This window comes from Lepus europaeus, chromosome 12 (genome assembly GCF_033115175.1).
Source record: "Lepus europaeus isolate LE1 chromosome 12, mLepTim1.pri, whole genome shotgun sequence".
Taxonomy (NCBI): Eukaryota; Metazoa; Chordata; class Mammalia; order Lagomorpha; family Leporidae; genus Lepus; species Lepus europaeus.
The window spans coordinates 68,425,839-68,452,992 of NC_084838.1; the positions used below are offsets into that span (position 1 = coordinate 68,425,839).

At 44.4% G+C, this 27,154-nt stretch overlaps 1 pseudogene; it reads left to right on the plus strand.

Moving 5' to 3' along the window:
- Window positions 1–1,835: 1,835 nt before the first annotated feature.
- On the plus strand, window positions 1,836–25,428 carry LOC133771014 (nucleolar complex protein 3 homolog; annotated as a pseudogene).
- Window positions 25,429–27,154: the final 1,726 nt, after the last annotated feature.

Genomic DNA, 27,154 nt, shown 5'->3' on the forward strand with positions numbered 1-27,154 from the left:
AACAACATATAGTCCTTTCCTTTGCAAAAGAGGCATCAATTCTTTTCTCTGGTTGCCTGAGGGCCTTAGTGCAGTTAAGCATCCCCACCCCACCCCCCAACCAAACTTTACTTGGCAAGAAGGCCATGCATTTTGACAAGGCTTAGTCCAATATGCTGGCAAGCATCTGCTAATATCACAATAGCACTATTGAGACTGAAACTTTTGATTTGCCAAACAATAGACAGTATTTATGTCCCAAGGTGGAGAATGCCCAGCCCATAGGATGCATAAGGCTTATAAAATTATTTGGTCTGGCCCTGCCAAAGCAACCGCAAGCAGGACTCAAAATTCAATAAATCTATATAGCAGGCTAATTTTTAAGTTGATAATTTTACGTGGTCCATGTGGCTGACACTACGGTGTAGTGAGCTAAGCCTCTGTCTGTGGCACTGGCATCCCATGTGGGTGCCTGCACCAGTTTGAGTCCTGGCAGCTCCACTTCCAATCCAGCTTCCTTCTAATGGCCTGGGAAAGCAGTGGAGAATGGTCCGGGTGCTTATGTCCCACACCTACATGGGAGACCTGGAAGAAGCTCCTGGCTCCTGGCTTTGGATTAGCCTAGCTCCAGCCATTGCAGCCATTTACGGAATCAACCAGCAGATGGAAAACCTATCTCTCTGTTTCTCCCTCTGTCTGTAACTCTGCCTCTCAAATAAATAAATCTTAAAAAAAAAAAAAACACCTTTTTTGCATTGTCCACAAATGATGTTATCAATATCCAAATGGTTTATTTTTATTTTTATTTTTTAGGATTTAGTATATTTGAAAGGCAGAATTACACAGAGAGAGGGAGAGACAGAGAGTGAGATCATCCATCCACTGTTTCATTCCCCAAATTGCTGCAATGGCCAGGACTGGGTCAGTCCAAAGCTAGAAGCGAGAGCTTCATCCACATCTCCCATGTGGTTGTAAGGCTCCAAGCACTTGGGTCATCTTCCTCTGCTTTCCCAGGCTCATTAGCAGGGAGCTGGATCAGAAGTGGAGCAGCTGGGACTTGAACCAGTGCTTAAATGGGATGCTGGCACTGCAGACAGTGCCAGCCCCTATTCATTTATTTATTTTTTTTCTCTTTACTGTGAGTTTCACCCAAACTATCAGCTGAATCATGTAATTTAACACAAGCACTACAGGGGTTCCAACAGCTGCCCAGAGACCAAGTCCTCTCCTCAGGGAGTACAAGACAGAGCAAGGGAGGCGAGCAGAGGTGTTGACTGGAACAGAGCACGCATTTCTTTCCTTGGGCAACAGAGATCTGCATAAAGGAAAGGAAGAGACCAGAGGGCAAGTTTGAGGCAGCTCCATACCACTGTAAACACAGGCTTGAACCTCCAAACTCAGGTGGTTTTCTGCTCAACATCAACAAATAACTTTTACAAGTAAGACACTATTCACAAAGCAACTTCAATCCTGCCTCTCTAAATCTCCAAATATTCACTCACAGGTGGCATTAACCATCAGGTCCCGGGGAATCTTCTCACATCACCCAACCCAGCCCACACAGTCTATCAACAAGTAGAACACGGGGAGGAAAACTTACTCCTCCCCTGTGTTCATTATTTAGGCAAGAGCATGTACCACCTCATCCCAGGGAGTCATATCGTATCTTAACCTGGCCTACCTGGCCCTTCCCAAAAGGCTTCATGACCTCACAGGGTCCAGGTTGAATGACAAATCTGACATAATTGGTTAATAACAATTTATGGGTAATTAGGGAACCAGCACGGAGCTGCTCTCCAACAACTGCAACAACCAGTTCTAATTTTTACTTTAATGTAAACACTGCTCATACTGTGATGGCACCACCAACTGTGCAGAAGGTACTCTGGAGTTAGGTCTGCAGCAACACTCATCTACGGCCATTCTTCAGTTCTGGAGGCTGCAGGGAAGCCAACTGTGTTTCATCAAATACATCCTTTAGTCTTTGAGTGTGAATGCAGGGCACTCCAGATATGTGACAGGCTGTAGGCCACACATCCTCACTGTCAGCAGTCTGAGGGATGAGGGCCTTGTGTCTGTCCTTGGCAAGTTTCACAACAGTAGAAGGTCACACTTCTGAGATAAGTTTTGGTTCCAACAAACAAGGAGTGTTCAGACAATGGCAAACTGTTTCACTTACCCACTTTCACATTTTCAAAAGTGAACAGAAGACCACTAAATAAATAGGCTTAGAAGCACATCAGTCTGTGGACAGCTGGGGAACCATTCTGTCGATTTTTGCCCTGCTGGACTGAGAATTCCAAGAGGGTTTGGCTCTAATCATAACTGTGACTGACTGTACGGCTATCAAAAACCACTGCTACTTGTTCAGACATTAATTTGCTTGTTGTAAGGATATCAAGACCTATCTTTACCAACAGCTCACAACATACTTGCCCTGCATTGCTAAACTATTTGAACCTATTTTCAATATTCCAAATTTGATTTTTAATGCAGCTTTTCTGCTTGGCTTTAAGGATCTAAATATTTTTACTAACCCTAAAAGGTGCACAGCAGAAAAGGGAATGCCAAGAGTTTAGGCCCTCAAAGTTCAGCTCTTACAGTCGAGGAGGTGGGCCAAATTGACAAGACGGTGAGGGTGAGTAAGATCACAGACAATTGGGGCCGGCGCTGTGGCATAGCAGGTTAAGCTGCCACCTGTAGTGCCAGCATCCCATATGGGCACCAGTCCAAGTCCCACTTCTGATCCAGCTCTCTGCTATGGCCTGGGAAAGCAGTGGAAGATGGCCTTGGGCCCCTGCACCTGCGTGAGAAACCTAGAAGCAGCTCCTGGTTCCTGGTTTCAGATCAGCGCAGCTCCGGCCATTGCAGCCATTTGGGGAGGAAGACCTCTCTCTGCCTCTCCTTCTTTCTCTGTGTAACTCTGACTTTCAAATAAATAAAATAAATATTTTTTTAAAATTAAGGTATTTCTATACAAAAAAATTACAGACAGGAGTTCCTGCAAGAAAATGTCTTGGCTAGCAGGAGAGAGAACGGCCAGCCAGCTTCTCACTGCACCACACCAACAGTCGCAACAGAAAGGAGGCACACAGGTGGAAAGTGCCTGCCCCGCCCACTGCTATCCCTGGCTGACCCCGTCCTCCAGAATCCAGTATGGAAAAGTATTCAGAAACTGTCCTGAGGCCCTTCTCTGGGCCCCACCCTATCCATCCTACCCCAGGAACAATTTTCTAGGCGGACAGGTGAGGATCCGCGCTACCAAGGACAGCAAGGTACAGACAACCAGTGTGTTAGGAGTCACACCGCTCTAAGTTACAATGACACTCCGCGAGCCTGTGGGCTCTATGTGTCACGTGACTCGATGCAGGGGCTTGGGAGGTGCCCGCGCGACCATTGGCGGAGGCTGAGCCGCGTGAATTTCCTTGGCCTGTAAGGTTCCAGTCTCGTTCCTCCCTTCCAGCCCAACCTCCTGGACTTTTCCTCTAAGCAAGCGCTACCCTCTCGCAGCTTCCAGCCCCGTGAAGCCTGAAGAGTCTTGGGCTTTCCACAGGAAGGAAACGCCCCTGAGCAGAAGGGCGGTACGGACACCAAGGGGGCAAGCGGGCTGTGGCCGCACCCCGCAGCAGCGGTGGGACCAGCTGGCTCTCCGGCCCCAGGGGCGGTGACCTCAGAGGCGGCGCGGTGGGCGGGGCCGCCGTGGTTTCTGCGTCCCCGCGGCGTCAGTTTTTGCCTTTACTCCGCTTTGGTCTTTAAGCCTCAAGGCCTAAGCTTTGCCAACCGGTTTCCCGGGATTTGGCAGCAGTTGTGTGTTTGCGAAAGTGCCCTGATTTTGTGGCACCTGCGCAGTACCGCGGAGAACATACCGTCCCGTGCAGATGGAGCCGCTGGACAGGAACTGTGCCTCTTGGTCCCAGACCCAAAGCCACGTGGCTGCAACCGGTTGTAGCTGAACATTAAGCACCGCCCATTACAAGGTGCACAGGAGTCTAGCATGGACCTTAAGCTTTTATGATGGCAGAAACAGATGGCTGAGTTTAACAAGACAGAAATATTTCTTTAAATAATTTGCAGCGTTGCAACTGAGTCCCCCCAGACTTCTGACCTGTCTTTCATGCTAAGAGTATTAGATGATTCCATATTCTAATTAATGAATTTGGGCTGAGCCTAATTGCTTAGCTCTTATTTAAAAGTGTGTAAAATTTCGGCGCAGGCGCTGTGGCATAGCGGATAAAGCTGCCGCCTGCAGAGCTGGCATCCCATATGGGTGCCAGTTCCCAACTGCTCCACTTTCAGTCCAGCTCTCTGCTATGGCCTGGGAAAGCAGTGAAAGGTGGCCAGAGTGCTTGGGCCCCTGCGCCAGTGTGGGAGACCTGAAGAAGCTCCTGGCTCCTGGCTTCCAACCTGCCCAGCTCCGGCCATTTCAGCCATCTGGGGAGTGAACCAGCGGATGAAAGCTCCCTGCCTCTGCCTTTCTGTAACTCTACATCCTTTAAAAATTATATTACATTCTGATTGCTGTGAGTGTGCTTTTCCCATGTGCAGTATGACCCAGCCATTCCACTCTAGGGATTATACCCAAAGGAAGTGAAATCAGCTTTTTTTTTTTTTTTTTTTTTTTAAAGATTTGTTTCTTTGAAAGAATTACAGAGAGAAGGAGGGATATCTGTCTGCTGGTTCACTCCTCAAATGGCTGCAGGCTGGTGCTGGGCCAGGGTAAAGCCAGGAGGCAGGAGCTGCATCTATGCTTACCTACTTGGGTGCATGGGCCCAAACACTTGGGCCATCCAGTCCTGATTTCCCAGGTGCACTAGCAGGGCACTGGGTTGGAAGTGCAGCAGCTGGGACTTGAATAATCATCCATACGGGATGCCACACTGCAGATGGTGGCTGAAACTGCTGTGCCACAGCCCTGCCTCCAAAATCAGCACATTAGTTATCTGTACTCCTATGTTTATGTATATAACAACTCAATTAACAATAGCTAAGATAGGCAATCATCCCAGATGTCCATCAACTGGTGACTGGATAAAGAAAATGTGGTATACATACACAATGGAATACTACCCAACCATAAAAAAGAATGAAATCCTGTCTTGCAACAAAATGGATTCAACTGGAGACTGTTAACACTTCATGAAATAAGCCAGACTCAAAAAGACACATATCATGTTTTCTGTGATTTCTGGTAGCTAGTATACAGAGTACAAAAAAAGCCCAAATAAGGTCAAATTGACATCTTGTGATATGATTTTTAAAAATTTTTTAAAGATGTATTTATTTGAGCGGCCGAGTTACAGAAAGGCAGAGGCAGAGAGAGAGGTCTTTCATCTGTTGGTTCACTCCCCAGATGGCCGCAACGGCTGGAGCTGAGCCTAACCAAAGCCAGGAGCCAGGAGCTTCTTCCAGGTCTCCTATGTTGGTATAGGGCCCCAAGGACTTGGGCCATCTTCTACTGCTTTCCCAGGCCATAGCAGAGAGCTGGATCGGAAGTGGAGTAGCCGGGGCTTGAACCAGTGCTCATATGGGATGCCGGCACCACAGGCTTTACCCACTTGGCCACAGTGCCAGACCCATGATTTGATTGTTTTTAACCCTTGTCTATATTCCTGCAGAACAGTATTCTACTTTTTACTTGTAGAACTCTTTATTTAAGGGAACATTAGGCCTGTGATTATAAAGTAAATTGAAAGTATGTTACTACAAAAAATTAAAAGAAAAAAAGGAAGGAGGAGGGTGGAAAATATCATATTCTTAGTATCTGAAATACATGAAATCTGTTTTCTTTATATCAATAAATATTTTTAAAGATTTATTTATTTGAAAGGCAGAGTTACAGAGAGTGGTCTTGTTAGTAAAATGGTGGCAGTCTTATCTATGGCATAATCTACACCCTGACACCATCCTAGGCTCTAGCCCCTGCAGCCATTGCTGGAAGCCAGGTGGCCATGTGGCCCAACCACCAGTGTCAGCCCCATCCTCTTCATAATAGGATTCTCTGCTCCTACTTCCCTGCCTGCCCCCTGGTGAAGTTTTAAGAGGAACTGTCCCTGAACATGTGAGTCTCTTTCCTCTCTTGATCCCTCTGTCTCTCTGTCTCTTGATCTCTTTTTTTTTTTTTTTTTTTTTATTTGACAGGTAGAGTTATAGACAGTGAGAGAGAGAAACAGAGAGAAAGGTCTTCCTTCCATTGGTTCATCCCCCAAATGACTGCTACGGCCAGCGCTGCACCAATCCGAAACCAGGACCCAAGTCTCCCACGCGGGTGCAGAGGCCCAAGCACTTGGGCCATCCTCCACTGCCCTCCCAGGCCAAAGCAGAGAGCTGGCCTGGAAGAGGAGCAACCAGGACAGAACCCGGTGCCCATATGGGATGCTGGCACCGTAGGCAGAGGATTAACCAAGTGAGCCACGGCACCGGCCCCTGGATCTCTCTCTTACGCTCTCCTTCTGCCTCTTTCCCTTCTTCACCCCTTCCCTCCAGTCTATCGGGTTTCTCCCAATAAACTCTTTCCCTTACTCTGGTGTTTGATGTATTTTGTGGCAGCCTTACAGGTCTTCCATCTACTTGCTCACTCCCCAAATGGCTGTAACAGCCAGGGCTGTGCCAGGCCAAAGCCAGGAGCCCAGAACTCCATCAAGGTCTCCATGTGGGTGCAGAGGCCCAAGAATTTCAGCCATCCTCTGCTGCTTTTCCAGGAGCATTAGCAGGGAACTGAATCAGAAGTGGAGCAGCCAGGACTAGAACCTGTGCCCACATGGGATGCTGGTGTCTTCAGGCAGCATCGTAACTTGCTACACCACAATGTTGGTCCCTTCATAAACTCCACAATATTGTCCCTAAAATTTTATTAAAAAAAAAAAATGGTGCGCTTAACTTCTAAATGCCTTCAACAATCACTGTTGCATTTATTTGTTTGAAAGGGAAAGAGACAAAGATATTCCTTTCACTTGTTCATTCCTCAAATGCCTGCCATTGCAGGGAGTAGACCCGGTGGAATCTAGGATCTCAAACCAGACCTCCCACATGGGAGGCAGGGACTCAACTACTTGAGTCATTACCCACTGCCACTCAAAATATGCATTAGCTGGAACAGGGAGTAAGGCCAGGACTTAAACCCAGACATTCTGATAAGGAATGTGGGTATCCCAAGCAGTGTCTTGGTTGCTGCAGCAAATAAATGCCTGCTCCTACTCTTGCAGTTTAACACATCATGGTAGGTTTTGCTTTTTCCTTTTCCACTTCATCCTCTTGAAAAACATAACTCTTGGGGCTGGCGCCATGGCTCACTTGGTTAATCCTCCTCCTGCAGCGCCAGCATCCCATATGGGTGCCGGGTTCTAGTCCTGGTTGCTGCTCTTCCAGTCCAGCTCTCTGCTGTGGCCCGGGAGGATGGCCCAAGTGCTTGGGCTCCTGCATCTGCATGGGAGACTAGGAAGAAGCACCTGGCTCCTGGCTTTGGATTGGTGCAGCGCCGGCCGTGGAGGCCATTTGGGGGGTGAACCAACGGAAGGAAGATCTTTCTCTCTGTTTCTCTCACTGTCTAACTCTATCTGTCAAATAAATTAAATAAAGAAAAACATAACTCTTTAATTGGTTTGATTTTAAAAACAAAACTTTGCTCATGAGAAGCCGCCTTCTAGCCTCATTAGAATATTTTCATTGTAATTATGCCAAGACCATCTAGACACCTAGCTAGGCAAATTCTGTGACTTAGTTCCAGGATCTTTGTGGTAATTCCCAGCTGTATCAAAGCTCTTATTTATTTTTACGTCATTTTTGCCAAAATAGTTTTCAATAATCATTGTTAGGTTTTAGGATTTTAGGGTTTGACGAAGACGAAGAGACAGTTAAAGTAGAAATACTTTATTTTAGGGCACAGGAAGGGGGGAGGGGAGGAAGAGTGGAGGCTGAGCCTGCCTGGACAAAGGGCAGGAGGTTTGAAGGCAGGCTTCATTCCATTAGAGCAGCAGGTTGAATCCCTTCTTAAGCAGCTTGGTGGGGGAGGTGCAGAGCGCTAGAGGGACCCTGATAAGATGGGTGGGGAACGTGCAGAAGGGCTCCTTGAAGTTTACAGTGCATTGCTTTAGCAGTTTGGAATGTCCTTTAGATTATCTGTCTGCATCCAGTTTCACAGGGCCTGGGGGTTCAGGCCCAGTAATCTAATGAGTTCTGAAAGGCCTCAGTGGCCTAATAGGTTCTAACAATTCTAAGGCATGCAAGATAGGCAAGTTTATCACTCTGGGTTGCCAGGAGTAAGTACTTAGAAATAACTGCTACGCTGTAGATATTCAGAATAATACTTTGCATAAAACAAAACTTAGTATGAAATCAAATGATAACAATAATAGCTAAAGTGTGTTTACTTAGGCCAAAGCTCTATGAAAGCCAAACAGTTTCAACCGTTTCACATTCATTGCACTAGTTTCTTTCCCAGATAGTTGGAGAAAAATGCAATAAAAAATCAGCCGGGGCCAGCATTGTGGAGTAGCAGGTAAAGCCACTGCCCGTGACACCAGCATCCCATATGGGTGCCAGTCCCGGCTGCTCCATTTCTGATCCAGCTACCTGGGATCCTGTTAATGCACCTGGGAAAGCAAAGGAAGATGGTCCAAGTGCTTGGGCCCCTGCACCCACATGGGCGACCCAGGTGAAACTCCTGGCTCCTGGCTTCAAGCTGGCTCAGCCCCAGCTGTTAAAGCCATTTGGGGGAGTGAACCAGCAGACAGGAGATCTCTCTGTCTCTGTCTCTCTCTCTCTTTCTCTCTGTAATTCTGCCTTTCAAAAAATAAATAATTCCTTAAGAACAAAGAGAAATTTGCAGAGCTCTATTTGAGCATAAATCAAATTATCCTCTGTAAACTGCTGCTTTTTAAAAAAAAAAAAAAAGGTATTTATTTGAGTGGTAGAGCTACATACAGAGGGAAAGATATAAAAAAAGGTCTTTCATTTGCTGGTTCACTCCCCAAATGGCTGCAATGGCTGCAGCTGGGCCAATCTGAAGCCAGGGGCCAGGAGATTCTTCTGGGTCTCTCATGCAGGCAAAGGGGCCCAAACACTTGGACCATCTTCTACTGCCTTCCCCGGCCATATCAAAGAGCTGGATCAGAAGAGGAGCAGCAGGGACTAGAACCTGTGCCCATAAAGGATGCCCACGCCACAGGCAGAGGTTTAACCTACTAAACCACAGCACCGGCCCCTTTATCTTTCTTCTATAAGACATATCTTTGGTCTTTGGACCTAGCTATCTACTCTCTATTCCTTCCAGGCACTCTTCAATATGAAGCAGGCTCACTGTACACTGGCCACCTACTTATGTTAGCCCAGTTAGACTAAACACTCATAAAGTTGCATGAATCAGGTATGTTACTTATAGACAGGCAGCAGAAGACAGGAAAAAAAGCCTAGGACTTATTGTGAGCCAGTCACCTAAGGCTCCAAAAAGCTGCCCAGGACAGATGAGGTCTTATTTTAATGTGCCCTACTTGCATAGAAGCTGAGAGGCCCTAGAAAGTAGCCCTCCCTAGCTTATACACTTTGTGGTGATAAGACTTGCTAGGCTAAAGTGTTAAGGACATCCTGTTTTGAATGGAGAGAGAAACAATGCCTAGCCATTAGGGTTAGTACCTCCTGTATCACAGGATGTTGTACTTCTAGTATATATTACAGTTATAGTTGAGAACCACAAGCAAGAAAGGAGAAGGATCAGGGGCTGGTGCAGTGGGTTAAGCCAACACCTGAGACACCAGCATCCCATATCAGAGTGCTGGTTCAAGTCCTGGCTGTTCTGCATCTGATCCAGCTCCCTGCTAATGTGCTTGGAAAAACAGCAGATGAGGGCCCAAGTGCTTGGGCTCTTGCCATCCATGTGGGACACCTGGAGTTCCAGGCTCCTGGCTTCAGTCTGGCCCAGACCTGGGTACTGTAGTCATTTGGAGAATAGATTAGAGGATGGAAGATCTCTCTCTCTCTCTCTCTCTCTCTCTCTCTCTCTCTCTCTCTCTCTCCTCTCTCTGGCACTCTGCCTTTCCAATAAATAATAAAGAGAAGAAGCCACCACCTGTGACACCAGCATCCCATATGGGTGCTGGTTCATGTCCCAGCTGCTCCACTTCTGATCCAGCTCCCTGCTAATGATCCTGGGAAAGCAGCAGAAGGTGGCCCAAGTGCTTGGGCCCCTGCACCCATGTGGGAGACCTGGAAGAAGCTCCTGGCCCAGCCCCAGCCCCAGCCATTGTGGCCATTTGGGAAGTGAGCCATAAGATAGAAGATCTCCCCCTCCCCCATGTATGTGTGTGTGTGTGTGCGCACGTGTATGCATGTGTCCCTCTCTCTCTGTAACTCTGCATTTCAAATAAATTAAAAATAATAATAAATCTCTAAAAGGAAGGAAAAACAAAGAGAAAGAGGGAGGGAGGAGTGGAGGGAGTGAGGGAATAAGAGAGACAGGGAAGAAGGAAGGAGAAAGGAAGGAAAGAAAGAGAGAGAAAAGCCAGTCCAAAGCACCCAGAAAACTGTCCTGAGCTCAGCTCGATACTTGTTCTTGCTTCATCACAACAGGTATCCTCTTTGTTCCTCACTTGTGCAATATCCACTGCTCTTGTTGTCTGGAATTCCTGCTTCCAGACGTTCCACTGACATTCTTCCCTTTTGACATTGTTTCCCATTCATTTCCTACCAAATAAGAGCAGATATTCTGACCATATATTCATGGACTACATCTTGAAAAGGACTCCATTTTCGGAAGTGTAGAAGAAAGAAAGTCCAGATGGCCTCACTTGCAAAGATGAAAACTGTAGTGGAAGCGCAGCTCGGGCTGTCAGCCAGGGTCCTCAGTCTCCTCCATATGGTCTCCCATATGGCAGCAGCTGAAGCCCAAGCAGGGGCATTCAATTGTAGCCAATGCCAAGCCTATTTTGTTGCTAGATGGATCAGCTCTGAAATATTTGGCTCAGAACTGCAAAATGGCAAAGCAGTTCACAGAGAAAAATACTGTCTGGTAAAAACGCTAAGCCGAAAACACCAAAGGAAAATCTATTCTTGACCTCGAATCATATGTTTTTGCAAAGCAACCAGAGGAAAGAGTTCCCACAAACCTCTACCTTGAAAAGGAAAAGGCAAATTAATTCCTCTGGCCCTGGGGTGGGTTGGTAGTTTATCATGAGGAAAGGACAACCTGAACTGGAACCCTAAATATCTAAAGATGGGGCCCTTCTTACAGGAGATGTCCTATCTTAAGCCTATAAGTAGGAAGTAGAAAAATTCCAGGTCCATGATTTCCACAATTGAGGGAAAGTCCAAAAGGACCAGATGGTGCTAAAGGTCCTCCTGTGAGTAAAATACTTTGACTGTAAACACTGAAAATTATTGGCCCCAGGAAGAAGAAAATGGAAAAGCTGGCTTCAAGGTCTGGGAAATACTCAAACTAGATTTCTCGAGGTAGTAGCTTCAGAAAAGGAGTCCCAGAGGCAAGAGTAGGGCACCTAGTGACATCTGCATATATCTATTGTTGGCTGCCTCCACCCAGTCCTGCACAAGCAACATGCAGGGAAGGATGGTTACATGGCCTTCTGTGTCCTGATCTTGGAGTGAGGAGGTAGAAGGGCAAAGGTAGCCATATAAGAGGGTTCTGTTTGAGATTTTTCCACCTAGGGGGTGGTAGACTGTCCATGCACATGCAGGAAGTCCTGTTTACTCTCCTGAAGGCTCTCTAGGGCCCCATGGGACCCCACATCACTGGTAAAAGTGAATCATGTCTGTTAACTGGTGACAGGAACAGATTCTATTAGGTGCCCTCTGTGTGGTATCTGAGCTGAAGCCACAGGCTTTGCAGTGGGATCAACCCAGTCATCAATCACAGAAGGAAGAATTCATTCCCAGGGACCTGTGGATTCCATTACAATGGGACTTACTGTTATCCATGCACCCCAATTGGTAATGGTTTTCCATGTCCACCACGGGGCATTTTGGGGCAGTAATTTGAGAGATACAGCCTTGGAGGGTGCCAGGCAGTTCTCACCAGCATGGGTTAGAGGATAGCTTTGTGCAGTGGGTCTCTTGAAGGCTCCTAGCCTCATCAGCCTCTGTGAAGTGGGAAGATCCTAGGTAGGCTTAGAAGTCAGTGCGCAGACCCCTTCAAAGAGGGTCACTTAACAACTGTGTGGAAGCCTTAGGGAGCACAAGTTCTTTGCACTGGAAACACCTGTGTGGAGCATAATCTGCCCACAGGTGTAAGTTTCCTATAAGAAACCTGAGCAGGAAGCTTCTGAGGCTAGTTTGGACTAGGCCCACTTTGGGCTGAAAATGAGAAAATTAGACATACAGGTGCCCCTGGTTCCCATCAGTGTAAGACAAGCTGCTGCAACCTTTGTTATTGCAGTTCAACATTTAGTTCTTTGTGGTGTCACATTTAGATGTTCTATGCTTGACTGAGGCAGATGGCCAAATGTGCCCATCTGTGGGCAAAGGTAAAATGAATTTTCTTATGTATCTGACGTATCTCAACTGCCAGGCCCATATGGGGTTTTCTTCTATAGTGTTCTGAACTAAGAAAGATTACATAATCAATGGATTTGGACAGAGTCTAATTGCTAAGTTTCCTGTTTCAAAGTTATATTATACTTTGGTGCAAAGACTCCATTTCAACACTATAAAACTCTAATTTCAGCTTATATGAAAGCCTCTGTGGTCTCTAGTTCCAGGTGTTTTCTTGGTTTTAAGGGATATAGAATAAAAGTAACATGATATTCATGTTAGAAAGGCAAAAATGTTTATTCCACACACTCACAAAACTTTTGAATTTTCCCTACATTAGCACACAAGTGGGCATGTAGCTTATAAGGTATCCAATAGCATGCTTCCAACTCTACCTAGGAGGCAAAGTGATGAGAGATTATAAGAGCAATAAATAATAAATATAATGGTTATTATATTGTCCTGTTCTACCTCAAAGCTTTTTCACTCAGATTTTTCCTTCCATTACTCTATTGGTTAAAAATAAGACAACTTTCTTCTCCATAACATGCTTTCTTCAATTCCAGGACAACCATTCTCTGTTTTCTCCTACTTCTCTTTGCTGCTCTTCCTCTTTGTTGCTAATTCTTTCTTTTTTCCCAGCCATTTAATGCTGTGTCAGGACTTAGTTCATGGTCCTCTTTGTACTTAACCCTCACTTTCTTGGTGATCTTATCAGATTTCTTGGCTTTAATCTGTATGCTGTGAATCTCTGACATATAAGAGTACTTCAAAAAGTATGTGGGGGCAGGAATTTGGCTACTGGTAAAGGTGCAAATTAAGATTCCTGTGTCTCACATTGAGCACTGGGGTTTAATTTCCAGTTCTAGTCCCTCATTCCAGCTTACACTAATGCAACATCCAGGAGGCAGTGGTGATGACTCCAGTAGTTGGGTCCTTGCCACACACGTGGAAGATGTAGATTGAGTTCCTGGCTTCAACCCCAGCTAAGCCTTGTCTAGTGTAGGCATTTAGGGTGTGAATCTCCCTCTCTCCTCTCCATGAACTTTTTGAAGACACCTAATCACACTACAGGAGCACAAAGTCCAAGAGGGCTCATGCGTAACATTCATGAATTATAGAGTAACCACCTGAAAGTCTGACTTAGAGACACATGGCTTTATTCTACCTAGAGGAGTGGCCAAATGCAGCTGGTCGGTCACTAATCCATACCATCCAGCCAGAGTACACAGCATTAAATAGCAAGGACAGATTGCTATTTAATGGTCCAAACAGTGGACATGTTCCCCAGTGTTCTACAAGGCTATCAACTCAAAGACACAAGCCAAAGCTATATCTTGTTTACATTAGCCCTCCCCACCAGAATCTACTTAAGATGCTAGGGTGAGGGGGCTATCCCAGAGGCCACCTCCAAGTCAGAGAAGGCTCTTTCTCAAGGGGAAAGGGTAGTTTTATGAGCCTTCTCTATACCCCTCATATAGCTCTCAAATGCTATACTCCCACATCCAACTCAGGATCTTCCTCCTCAAAAGTGTTCTGTGATGGCCTTCCCTAACACAAATATCAAATCTGTTTTCCTAACTGTTTAGGCCAAAATTTGTTTTCTTTCTTGCTAATATGACATCTAGTCATCAAGATATGTTAGCTCTACTTTCTTTATTTTTTTTATTTATTTATTTTTTTGACAGGCAGAGTGGACAGTGAGAGAGACAGACAGAGAGAAAGGTCTTCCTTTTGCCGTTGGTTCACCCTTCAATGGCCACCGCGGCCAGCGTGCTGCGGCCGTTGCACCACACTGATCTGAAGGCAGGAGCCAAGTGCTTATCCTGGTCTCCCATGGGGTGCAGGGCCCAAGCACTTGGGCCATCCTCCACTGCACTCCTGGGCCACAGCAGAGAGCTGGCCTGGAAGAGGGGCAACCGGGACAGAATCCAGTGCCCTGACCAGGGCTAGAACCCAGTGTGAGAGCTCTACTTTCAAAATACTTGGATGTGTGGATTTCGAAACATTTTGCACCAAAATAAACATGTTTTAATTCCATTTTCCATGAACTTTTTGAAATATCCTCTATGTCCCAAGTCTAGCCTTTCCTCAACAACCTCCACAGTGAATATCTTGGTCACCTGGATTATTACTGCAGAAGCTTCATAACAGGTGGTCTGCTCCTATCTTTCCTACCACTGGTCATAACATAGCAGCCAGAGTGATTTTTCTTAGAGCTAATTAAAATCATATTACTTTTCTGCTCAAAACATTGTGTTGGCTTCCAGTTTCATTCAGAATAAAAGCCAAAAAATTTTTTTAATAATTTATAAAGCCAAAACTCGTAATTGGCCTTCAAGGCCTGAAATGATCTGAATCCCTTAAGACATGGTTCCAGCAGAAAACTATGGACACATTCAAGCGAGGATAGTTTGCAAAGAATTTAATAAAAAGGCTATTTTCAAAGATCTGAGCAGAGGAAAGAGAACCTCAAAGAATATGCAGTGCCCTGAATTCTGGTGACAACAGAGCTCAGATACCACCCCTAGGCCTTAAGGGGAAAGGGAGTGAGTGGATATCAGAGCTCCCCAAACAGAGAAGACTATGGGGACTACCACCTGTCAGGAGCTGAACCCTTCCATTGAGGGATGAGGACATAGCCAACCATGAGAATCCTGCAGAGAGAGAAATAAACACCCAGACCTCACTCTCCTCATTCTCTTCTGTAGGTGCCCAGGAGGGAGATCCAACTAGATGCCAGATGGCAAGGGTATAGTCCAGAGGGCACCTTCCTGGGCATAGAGAGAGTAAGGTGAAGAAGGTGAAAGGTGGGCTGGAAATGCATACAGAAGGCACTCAGCACACCCCTCTAATCGCAGCTTCCCCTTTTCTTTTTATTCACTCCCTAGAACCACACTGGCATTATTCTACAACACCCTGATGCTGTCTTCTTTCTGGGGAATTGTTTTAGCTAATCCCCCTTCTGCCTGGAACATTCTTTCTCACATATTTTTGGGGATAATTTCCTCATTTTCCTGTCTTTACTCAGGTCTCATCATCCTCTCAAAGAAGACTACCTTTATCATCCATTTAACACTGCCTCCCACCACTCAGCACTCCTGACCTGTCACCCTTTTCTTTTTCCCATAGCACTTATCATTTCCTACACACACTAGCCTTCACTATTTCCTTTAACTCCCCCACTGAGATATGAGATCCAAAAGTGAAAGAGTCTTTTCCAACTTACTTCATTGATGTCTTCCTGGTGTCTAGATCATATAACATGTGCTTGATGCTTGTTGAATAAACTAATGATGCTCAAGTGCTTACTATCTGCTGAGTTCTACTTTCAGTGCTTTACATGGACAATTTTACATGAACAATGAGGGACTATCATTTTTTACAGATGAGAAGACTCCACTTTTTCACATTTTTAAAAATATTTGTTTATTGAAAGAGTTGGGGGGGGGGGCTTCCATTTGCTAGGTCACTCCCCAGATGGTCTCAACAGCCAGGTCTGGACCATGCTGAAGCCAAGAGCCTAGAACTCCATGCAGGTCTCCCACATGGGTGGCAGGGACCCAAGCACTTGGTTTATCTTCTGTTGCTTTCCCAAATGAGATGATACTAATGAGGAAACAATGATGACACGTTTCCAGAGCATTCCATGAAAATGAGACCCTAGTATAAGCAGTAGTGTTGGCAGAAATTGGAAAGCATAAGATTGGCAGAACTGAAGTAAGATAAAGACACAGTACACTCTTGGTAAGACTCTTTTTAAGATTTATTTTTTATCTATTTGAAGGGCAGAGTTATAGAGAGAGAATGGGAGAGAGAGAGAGAGAGGTTCTACATCCACTGGTTCACTCCCCAAATGTCCCCAATGGCAAGGGCTGGACCAGGCCAAAACCCAAGTGTGGGTTTTTCTTATAAGGATACTGGACTAAAATATCAAAGAAGAAAACAGTAAAATCTCCCATCCTGACTACACAGATTCAATGTATGTCTGGGAACATGAATAAAAAATCTTTAATTGCTCCATTGATAATTTCAGGAGTAATTATATAATCCTATAAAGGACCTTGAGAAGAAACAGGGAGGTGCCTTGCAAGAGTCAAAATGGAGGTTTCAGCATTGTGGTGCAGCGGGTTAAGCCTCTGCTTGTGATTCTGGCATCTCATGTTAGAATGCTGATTTAAGTCCCAGCTGCTGTGCTTCCAATCCAGCTTTCTACTAATGTACTTGCTTGAGCCTCTGCCACCCAAGTGGGAGACCAAGATGGAATTCCTGGTTCCTGGCTTCAGCTTGGTCCATCCCCAGTCATCGCAGCCATTTGGGAAATGAACCAGCAGCCAGCAGATGAAAGATTCTCTCGCGTGCTTGCTCGCTCTCACTCTTTCTCCCCTATTGTATCTTTAAAATAAACAAATGAATAATAAATAGAATATTTTTTAAAATAGTCCAAATGGAAGGTCCTATAAAAAATGTCTAAAAGATTTTAAAATGAATAAATCAACCTAACAAACTGCTAACTAAAATGTTTTTGAGAAATACACTTTTTTAAAAAAGATTTATTTATTTATCTGAAAGAACTACAGAAGAAAAGAGAGAGGTTTTTCATTCACTGGTTTACTCCCCAGATGGCCTCAATAGCCAGTACTGGGCCAGACCAAAGCCGGCAGCCAGGAACTTCATCCAGGACTCCCACATGGGTGGCAGTGGCCCAAACACTAGGGCCATCTTGCACTGCTGTTCTCAGGAAGCTTGCTCAGAAGTGTAGCAACTGGGACATGAACTGGCCTCCAAATAGCATACCAGTGTCACATGTAGCAGCTTTACCCACTACGCCACAATGCCAGCCCCTGCCCAACTGTTTTTGTCAATAAAGTTTCACTGGGATACAGCCATGCCTACCCATTTCTTTATGGGTAGTTTTGAGTTAAAACAGCAAAGCTGAGTAGTTTATAAAAAGTTTTAACATATTTGTTCTCTGGTCCTTGACCAAAAAAGTTTGCCAATCTCTGACCTAAATGACTAAAAATATAAAATGCAATTTCATTCAAAGTGTACAAATTTAAATATAATTTCTTCAACAAATATAAACTAAATTACTGTATAAATTTTTAAGACCTATTTATTTATTTGAAAGTCAGTGATACACAGAGAGAGGAGAGGCAGAGAGAAAGAGAGGTCTTCCATCCACTAGTTCACTGCCCAGTAGGCCACAATGGCCAGAGCTGCACCAATCTGAAGCCAGGAGCCAGAAGCTTCTTCTGGATTTCCTAAGCGGGTGCAGGGGCCCAAGCACTTAGGCCATCTTCTACTGCTTTCCCAGGCCATAGCAGAGAGTTGGATCAGAAGCGGAGCAGCCAGGACACGAACCGGTGCTCATATGGGATGCCGGCACTGGAGGCAGCGGCTTTACCCGCTACGCCCCAAATTATTGTATAAATTTAAAACTTCAGATTTCTTTCATGGGAATGGGCATTGAGCCTAGAGTTAAGATGTCCATATCCCTCATCAGAGTACCTATGTTCAAGTCCTGGCTCTAGCCACTGACTCCAGCTTCCTGCTAATGCAGACCCTGAGAGGCAGCAGTGAAGGCTTAAAGTAACTAGGTTCCTGCCCTCCTGTGTGGGACACCTGGCTTGAGTTCCTGGTTCCTGGCTTTGGCTTGGCCCAGTGTGGGCTGATCCTGGCATTTGGAGAGGGATAGGAGTTTCTCTCTTTCTCTCAAGTAAATAAAAAATAAGAAAATAAAATTACTTTTTTGTTTTTTAAAAATTTACTTGTTTGAGAGACAGAAAGACAAACAGAATAGGTTCTCAACAATGATTCACTCCATCAAATTCCCACAATAACCAGAACTAACACAGTGCTAAAGCCAGAAGCCCTGAACTCTATGCAAGTCTCCTATATGGGTAGCAAGAACACAACTACGTGAGCCATCACTGCTGACTTCCAAGGTCTGCATTAGCAGGACGCTGGAGTCAGGAGCTATGGCTAGAGATCAATCCACTATGATTTATGACACGGTATCTTAATCACTAAGCCAAATGCCCACCTCTTTACATATTTTTGAAAAGTTATTTTTCTTTTAAAGTTTGCTGAAGGGCCCAGTGCTGTGGCGCAGCAGGTTAACACCCAGGCCTGAAGTGCCAGCATCCCATATGTGCGCTGGTTCGAGACCAGGCTGCTCCACTTCTGATCCAACTCTCTGCTGTGGTCTGGGAAAGCAGTAGAAGATGGCCCAAGTCCTTGGGCCCCTGCACCCACTTGGGAGATCCGGAAGAAGCTCCTGGCTCCTGGCTTTGGATTGGCGCAGCTCTGGCCGTTGCACCCAATTGGGGAGTGAACCAGCAGATGTAAGAGTCTCTCTCTCTCTTTCTCTCTCTCTCTCTCTGCCTCTCCTTCTCCGTGCGTAACTCTGACTTTCAAATAAATAAATAAATCTTTAAAAAAATAAAGTTTTCTGAATGACCTACTAAAATCAAAAGGCAAAACATGTTATTATTAAGGAATTATAACATAATTTTAAATAAATACAATAAATAAGATTTAAAGTCAAAACTAAATAGAATGTTAAAAATCATTAAATTTTTGGAAAATGCAAATAAATCTTACTAAATCTTACCAAACATAAAAGTAACACAATATCAGTATTCACTATCCATCCTGTAGCCAATGTTAACAGCATCATTTGTGGGATTTTCAAAAAGTTCATGGAAAAGTGGAATGTAAAGATAATGCAAATTTTATATGAACTTTAAAAAAAAAAAAGATGTATTTATTTGAAAGGTGGGGAAGGAGAGCAGGAAAGAGTGAGATAGAGGTTTTTCAACTGCTAATTTGCTCTCTAAATGGCCACACAGCCAGGTCTGGGCCAGGCTCAAGCCAGGAGCCAGGAACTCCATCCTGTTCTCCCACATAGGTGACAGGGTCCCAAGTATGTGGGACATCTTCTACCGCCTTCCCAGGCACAGCAGCAGGAAGCTCGATTAGAAGTGTAGTAGCCAGAACTCAAACTGGCACTCTGATATGGGATGCTGGCATTGTAAGCTGCAGCTTAATACAGTGTGCTAAAACACCAGCTCCTACATGAACTTTTAGAAGTCCCTTCATCTTCTGTGTGTTATAGATATTGACCTACATATCTACAGCTTTAAAGATAATACAAATTGTTTAATATTCCTAAAGTTTCTCAGCCATAGGTGTTGTAAATACTGTACTAAGCAAATTTTTCAGTAAGCCTAGAACCATTGATTTATTAGGCTGTTCCACTACTGGGAAATGATCATTGTTATGCAAGAATCCCTTGCATTCATACTATCTAAAAAGAAGAGTTTAACAAAATAATCTGTTATGTTATCTTACTTAACTACTTCTGCCACTCAAAATCATTTGGGGCCATTGTGGCATAGTGGGTAATGTAGCCCCCTGTGACATCCCATATGGGTGCCAGTTTGAGTCAAGGCTGCTCCACTTCTGATCTAGCTCCTTGCTGATTTTCCTGGGAAAGCATCCATGTGGGAGACCCATAGGAAGCTCCTGATTCCTGGCTTTGGCCTGGCCCAGCCCTGGCCACTGCAGCTATTTGGGGATGGAACCAGCAGATGGAAGATAGATCTCTCTGTCTCTGTCTCTGTCTCTGTCTCTCTCTCTCTCCCCCTCTCTCTATAACTCTGACTTTCAAATAAAATAAATAAATCTTTTTTTTTTTTTTTTGACAGGCAGAGTGGACAGCGAGAGAGAGAGAGAGAGACAGAGAGAAAGGTCTTCCTTTGCCGTTGGTTCACCCTCCAATGGCCGCCGTGGCTGGCGCGCTGTGGCCGGCGCACCGCGCTGATCCGATGGCAGGAGCCAGGTGTTTATCCTGGTCTCCCATGGGGTGCAGGGCCCAAGCACTTGGGCCATCCTCCACTGCCCTCCCGGGCCACAGCAGAGAGCTGGCCTGGAAGAGGGGCAACCGGGACAGAATCCGGTGCCCCGACCGGGACTAGAACCTGGTGTGCCGGCGCCACAAGGCGGAGGATTAGCCTGTTGAGCCACGGCGCTGGCCAAAATAAATAAATCTTAAAAAGAAAGTGATATGATTCCACAAACCAAGGTGAAGCCAGTTATTGACAAAGATGAAGAGGACCAAAAAGAGATGGAATTTCAGGAAGAGGTCACTGAAAATCCTATTCTAGAGCTGATTACAGAAGAGCAGTTGGTTGAGAGAAAGAGGAAACTATAGGAGAAGAAAATGTGCATTAAAGCTTTGGCCTCTGCCATTGTATCAGATCCAGAAAGCAATATTAAGAAACTTAAAGAACTACATTCCATGCTGATGGAATAGGACCTGATGTAGCTTTTACTGTTTGAAAGCTGGTGATGGTTTTGCTGATGGAGTTATTTAGACATTATTACTTCATATAAAATCTGGCTCCTAACAGAAGCTGAAAAATCTTCCAAGATTTGCAAAGTAACCCAAAAGTTAAGAGAATTTGAAGAAGGTCTGGTTTACCAATACAAATTCTATTTGGAAAATCTGGAGCAAATGATTAAATATTGGAAGCAAAGGAGGCTGAAGAAAAGTAAAACTTAAACTGTACACAGAAACTCTGAATATTGTGTTTGCAACCTACTTCAGAATACTGAAGAAGGCACAGAGGTCACCTCTCTTGCTAGCAGTTCTAGAAGGTCTTACCAAGTTTGGTTACCTTATAAATATCAAGTTTTTTGATAGTTTATTAACAGTTCTTCATACTATCATTGAGTCTGGTGATGTAAGCTATCAAGAAAGTCTTCACTGTGTCCAGACTGCTTTTCATATTCTTTCTGGGCAAAGTGATGTTCTGAATATTGATCCAATGAAATTCTATACATGTCTCTACAAAACATTGTTCAAGTTAAATGCAGGTGCTACTAATGAAGATGTAGAGACTGTACTCCAGTGCCTTGACATGCTAACCATGCACAAACAGCAAGTTTCTCAACAACAAGCCCTGGCTGTCATCAAGTGTGTTTGTACCCATGCTCTTCATGTTCTTCCAAATTCAAGATGGGCATTTTAGCAAATACCAGAATATTAATGCATACTTTCCCAAAGACAAATCTGTTGCTTGACAGTGAACCTCAGGAAGTGGAGTTTTCCTCCCTGAGCTGGATGAACCTAAGTACTGTAATGCTCAGAACACAGTTCTCTGGGAATTGCATACACTGCACAGACAGTGCCGTCCCGTACTGCAGAGATTCGCAGCACACCTGATCACTACAGCACCTGCTGAAGGCTCCGAAGCACTCAGGCCCGAGCTGAGCTAAAGATCTGCTGCTGAACTCTTTGAGACTTAACAACATGGCAGCAATGACATTCAATCCTCCTGTGAATCATCACACTCTAAAAATATTGACAAAATTGTACAAAGGGTTTAATTTTTAAATAAAGATTTAAGTCAGCTAGTCAAAAGACATTGTAATGAATTTGCTACTCAGTCACCCTGGGATTTCAACAAATATTTGAAAATGGTAGCAGAAAGAATGAAGAATTGGTATATTTATTACACATTACAAGTTTTTATTTATATTTATTATATATGTGTATGCAGATAAATATATTATATTATATTTATTTATATTTACTATATATGTGTGTGTGCAGATACACATAAAGATATGTTGTCTACTGAGGACTTTTTTTTATACAAGGAAAACTTCCTAAGAATAATTAGGAAGAGGGCAAATTACGCTTTTCATGCCATAGGAATCTGCTTCTGAAAATATCATTTCATTAAGAGAACCAAAACCTTTTTTCCTGCCAGCATTTGGAAACTTCTTTCTTCACGATGCTGCCTTTTTAAAATTTAATATGCATATTAAGTTACAGTTTAAAAAAAACACTTTGGATTGACTCTGAAACTATAGTTGCTATATAGAACAAAAAAATCAAGCCCATGAGAATTTTGTTAACCACTTAAGTTACTCTTTATACACAAATACTCTTTCTTTTTTTTATTATTTTTTAAAAGATTTTATTTATTTATTTGAGAGGTAGGGTTACAGACAGTGAGAAGAAGAGACAGAAAGGTCTTCTTTCCATTGGTTCACTCCCCAAATGGCCGCAACAGCCAGAGCTGTGCGGATCCGAAGCCAGGTGCTTCTTCCTGGTCTCCCACATGGGTGCAGGGGCCCAAGGACCTGGGCCATTTTCTACTGCTTTCCCAGGCCACAGTAGAGAGCCGGATTGGAAGAGGAGCAGCAAGGACTAGAACCAGCACCCATATGGAATGCTGGCACCGCAGGAGGAGGATTAACCTACTGTGCTACACTGCCGGCCCCCCAAATACTCTTTCAAATTAAATAAATATTATTGTATTGAAATACCTAAAAAAAAGAAAAACAGATTAATATCATTTTATTCAAAGGAAGTCTAGAAAGCAAAGAATCTTTTGGCATTTGAAATTAAAAATCTTAGTCTTGAGGCCGTTGTGGTGGTGTAGTGGGTTAAGCAGCCACCTGCAATGCCAGCATCCCATATGGGCACCAATTCATGTCCCAGATGCTCCATTTCCAATCCAGCTCCCTACTAGTGCACCTGGGGAGGCAGTGGAGGATGGCCCAAGTGCTTGGGCCCCTGCACCCACAAGGGAGACCTGGCTCCTGGCTTTTGCCTGGCCCAGCCCTGGCTATTGTGGACATTTGGAGAATGAACAAGCAGGTTAAAGATTCCTTCTCTCTTTCTCTGTCCTCTCTCTCTTTGATTTTCAAATAAAATTATAATAAATTTAAAAATTAAAAAGGGGTGGGGGGCAGCTGGCACTGTGGCACAGAGAGTTAAGCCGCCATCTGCAGTGCTGGCATCTCATTTGGGTCCCGGCTGCTACATTTCCAATCCAGCCCCCTACTAATGCACCTGGGAAGACAGCGGAGGATGGCCCAAGTGCTTGGGCCCCTGCACCCACAAGGGCGACCTAGAGGAAGCTGCTGGCTCCTGGCTTCGGTCTAACCCAACTCCAGCTATTGGGGCTACTTGGAAAGTGAGTCAGTAGATGGAAGATCTCTCTGTCTTTCCCTTTCTTTCTGTAAATCTGACTTTCAAATAAATAAGTAAATCTTTAAAAACAACTTTTAAAAACAGCTTATAATGCTACAAAAGTATTATGTTACTGAATTAAAATTACATATATATTCTAATAACAATTGCCTATTTGCCAATTAAATTTATCTACATATATTTTTCAAATATTATCTTATGAAACTTTAATTTATAAAAATTAAAAAATATTTAGACTGTTTATTCATATTTACCTTGAATGTACTTGTAAAATATTAGAAAGATAACATGACAGTATGACTCACTATGTCTGATATTGAAAGCTCTATGAGTTCAATTAAGGTCAACTTTTAAAAAGCAGTACCTCAGGATCAAAAAGAGAAATCTAACTTTGTGTTGATAAAAACAAGACACAGACAGGGAATGGATAAGAAACTGGTCAAGGGGCAAACGTTATGGTGCAGAGGGTTAAGCTGTGATCTTAGATGTGGGCATCTTATATGAGTGTCTATTCGAGTCCCAGCTGCTTCATTCCTGATCTAGCTCCACGCTAATGTGCCTGGGAAAGCAGTGGAAGATGGCCCAAGTACCTGCTCTCCTGCCACCTACCTAGGAGATATGGATGGAGTTCCAGAATCCTGGCAGTTGCGGCCATTTGGAGCGTGAACTAGCAGATGGAAGAGCTCGCGCTCTCTCTCTCTCTCTCTTTCTGTGGCTCTGTCTTTCAAATAAACACATACATCTTTAAAACAAAAAAACAAACTTGGTCCTGAAGCCAGTTTCCTAAAGGAGAAGCATGGTATTTAAAGATTTCACCTATGGAGTGGATGTAAGCCACAGCTAGGAAGACACAACCTGGTTAAGACAGTACTTAGGATGCCTGCATCCCATATTGGAGTACCTGGGTTTCAGTCTCAGCTCCAAATCTAATTACTGCGTTCTGCTAATGCGTGCTTTGGGAAATAGCAGATGATGATGACTCAAATACCTGGGTCTCTCCAAGCCTCATGAGAGACCCAGATTGAGTTTCTGGCTCCTAGCTTTGGCCTGGCCCAGCCTTGGTTGTTGTGGGCATGTACGAAGTATATCAGCAAATGGAAGATCTCTCTTTGCCTGTTAGTCTGTCTCTGTCTCTTTGCCTTTCAAATAAAACTGAAAACAAAGAAATAAAAATGCAAAGATCTCATCTGCATTGACACTGATGGAGATCCTTAGATAGAAGGAGCTTGTTTGCATGAATTGCTGTGTGTGTGGAGTACAGCCCCTGCTAAATTATGTTAGACTGTGAAACAAACAATAAAACCTTTACGGTATCAGGTCACTTAAAATTTGGGGTCATTTGCAATGCTACTTTGCCTGATTATCACACAATTATTACATGATTGAGTTGTCAGAAAAAAATAAACTTGGGGCTGGCACTTTGGTGCAGCAGGCTAAAACCCTGGTCTGTAGCACCAGCATCCCATATGGGCACAGGTTCGAGTCCCAGCTGTTCCATTTCTAATCCAGATCCCTGCTAATGCACCTGGGAAAGCAGCAGAAGATGGCCCAAGTCCTTGGGCCCCTGCACACACGTGGGAGACCCAAAAGAAGCTCCTGGCTTCAGATTGGCCCAACTCTGGCCATTGCGGCCATTTGGGGAGTGAACCAGGAGATGGAAGGCTTCTCTCTCTATGTATAACTCTTTCAAATAAATAAAATAAATCTAAAAAAAGAAAAAAAAATAAGAAGAAAAAAAAAAAAGAAATAATCTTGCCTAAAAGCAGAAGCTCAGGTTCTGGAAATGGTAACTATTATTATATTGAAGAATATAATGCTATTTGTCATTACCCTTGCTTGATAAATGATTCAATAACGAGTATGTGTGTTCTCTCATCTTGTGGGTTCTATTTAAAACTAGGAATTTTGTGTTAAATGCTTGTCAAACTTTGCTTGGCAGGGCAGGCATTGTGGTACAGTAGGTTATGCCACTACTTCAGATACCCACATCCTATGTGGGAGTGCCAGTTGAGTCCCAGCTTCCTATTTCTGATCCAGTTTCCTGTTAATGGACCTGAAAAGCAGTGGATAGTGGCTCAGGTACTTGAGTTCCTGCAGCCTACTTGGGAAATCAGGATGGAATGCTTGGCCCCTGGCTTCAGCCTGGTTCAACCCTGCCTCTTGTGGCCACTGGGAAATGAACCAGTCAATATCTCTCTGTTTTAGTCTCTGTCTCTGTCTCTCCTCCACTCTGCCTTTAAAATGAATAAATACATAAATATATTTTAAAGATTTATTTATTTATTTGAAAGTCAGAGTTACAGAAAGGTGGAGGGAGGGAGAAGGGAGGGAATGGAGGGAGGGAGAGAGAGAGAGAGAGAGAGAGAAGTTGGAGCTGTGGCGCAGCGGGTTAATGCCCTGGCCTGAAGCGCCAGCATCCCGTTTGGGTGCCAGTTCATGTCCTGGCTGCTCCATTTCCGATCCAGCTCTCTGCTATGGGCTGGGAAAGCAGTAGAAGATGGCCCAAGTCCTTGGGCTCCTGCACCCACATGGGAGACCCAGAAGAAGCTCCTGGCTTTGGATCGGCACAGCTCCGGCCATTGCAGCCAATTGGGGAATGAACCATCAGGTGGAAGAGACCTCTCTCTCTCTCTCTCTCTCTCTGCCTCTCCTCTCCTCTCCTCTCCTCTCTCTGTGTAGCTCTGACTTTGAAATAAATAAATAAATAAAAATCTTTAAAAAAAAAAAATAGAAAGAGAAAGTCTTCCATCTGCTGGTTCCTACCCAAATGCCCACAATGTCTGGAGCTGAGCTGATCCAAAGCCAGGAGCCAGGAGTTTCTTCTGAATCTCTCACGTAGGTGCAGGGGCTCCAACTGGGGTCCACACTGGATGCCAGCATGACAGGCAGAAGCTTTATTTGCTATACCACAGCGCCCGCCTCTACATAAATCTTTTTTTTTTTTTTTTTTTTTGACAGGCAGAGTGGATAGTGAGAGAGAGACAGAGAGAAAGGTCTTCCTTTTTGCCATTGGTTCACCCTCCAATGGCCACTGCGGCCAGCGCATCTCGCTGATCCGAAGCCAGGAGCCAGGTGCTTCTCCTGGTCTCCTATGCGGGTGCAGGGCCCAAGGACTTGGGCCATCCTCCACTGCCTTCCCGGGCCATAGCAGAGAGCTGGCCTGGAAGAGGGGCAACCGGGATAGAATCCGGCGCCCCAACCAGGACTAGAACCCCGTGTGCTGGCGCCGCAAGGTGGAGGATTAGCCTGTTGAGCCATGGCGCCGGCCCTACATAAATCTTGAAATAAAATTTCCAGGGTGATCTCATACATAATTGTAAAAATCCACTCAGAAACCCAGAGCTAATGTAAAGACTGCTTCAGCCTTAAGACAGTTAGATAAAACAGATGCAGAAAGAAAGCTTTTGGGCCTTCCCTTATCTGACTAAAAGTAGAAACTTCTGATGTACCTTTTTCTAAAGGAAGGAGAGAACTTCTGCTTTGTTTATGGCCTTGTCCAAATACTGATGGAGTTTGTGAACTCAAAAGGCTTCCATAGCCTAGGCAGCTCATGTCAAGAGCCCCGTGTGGTTACTGATGTCATACATAAGAGTGTTAATTCTTAAATTATCAACAAGAGTCACTGTGCACTAACTCCCCAGGCAGGACCTCTATCTTCAATGAGTTGTATTATGAGTTAACTGCAAA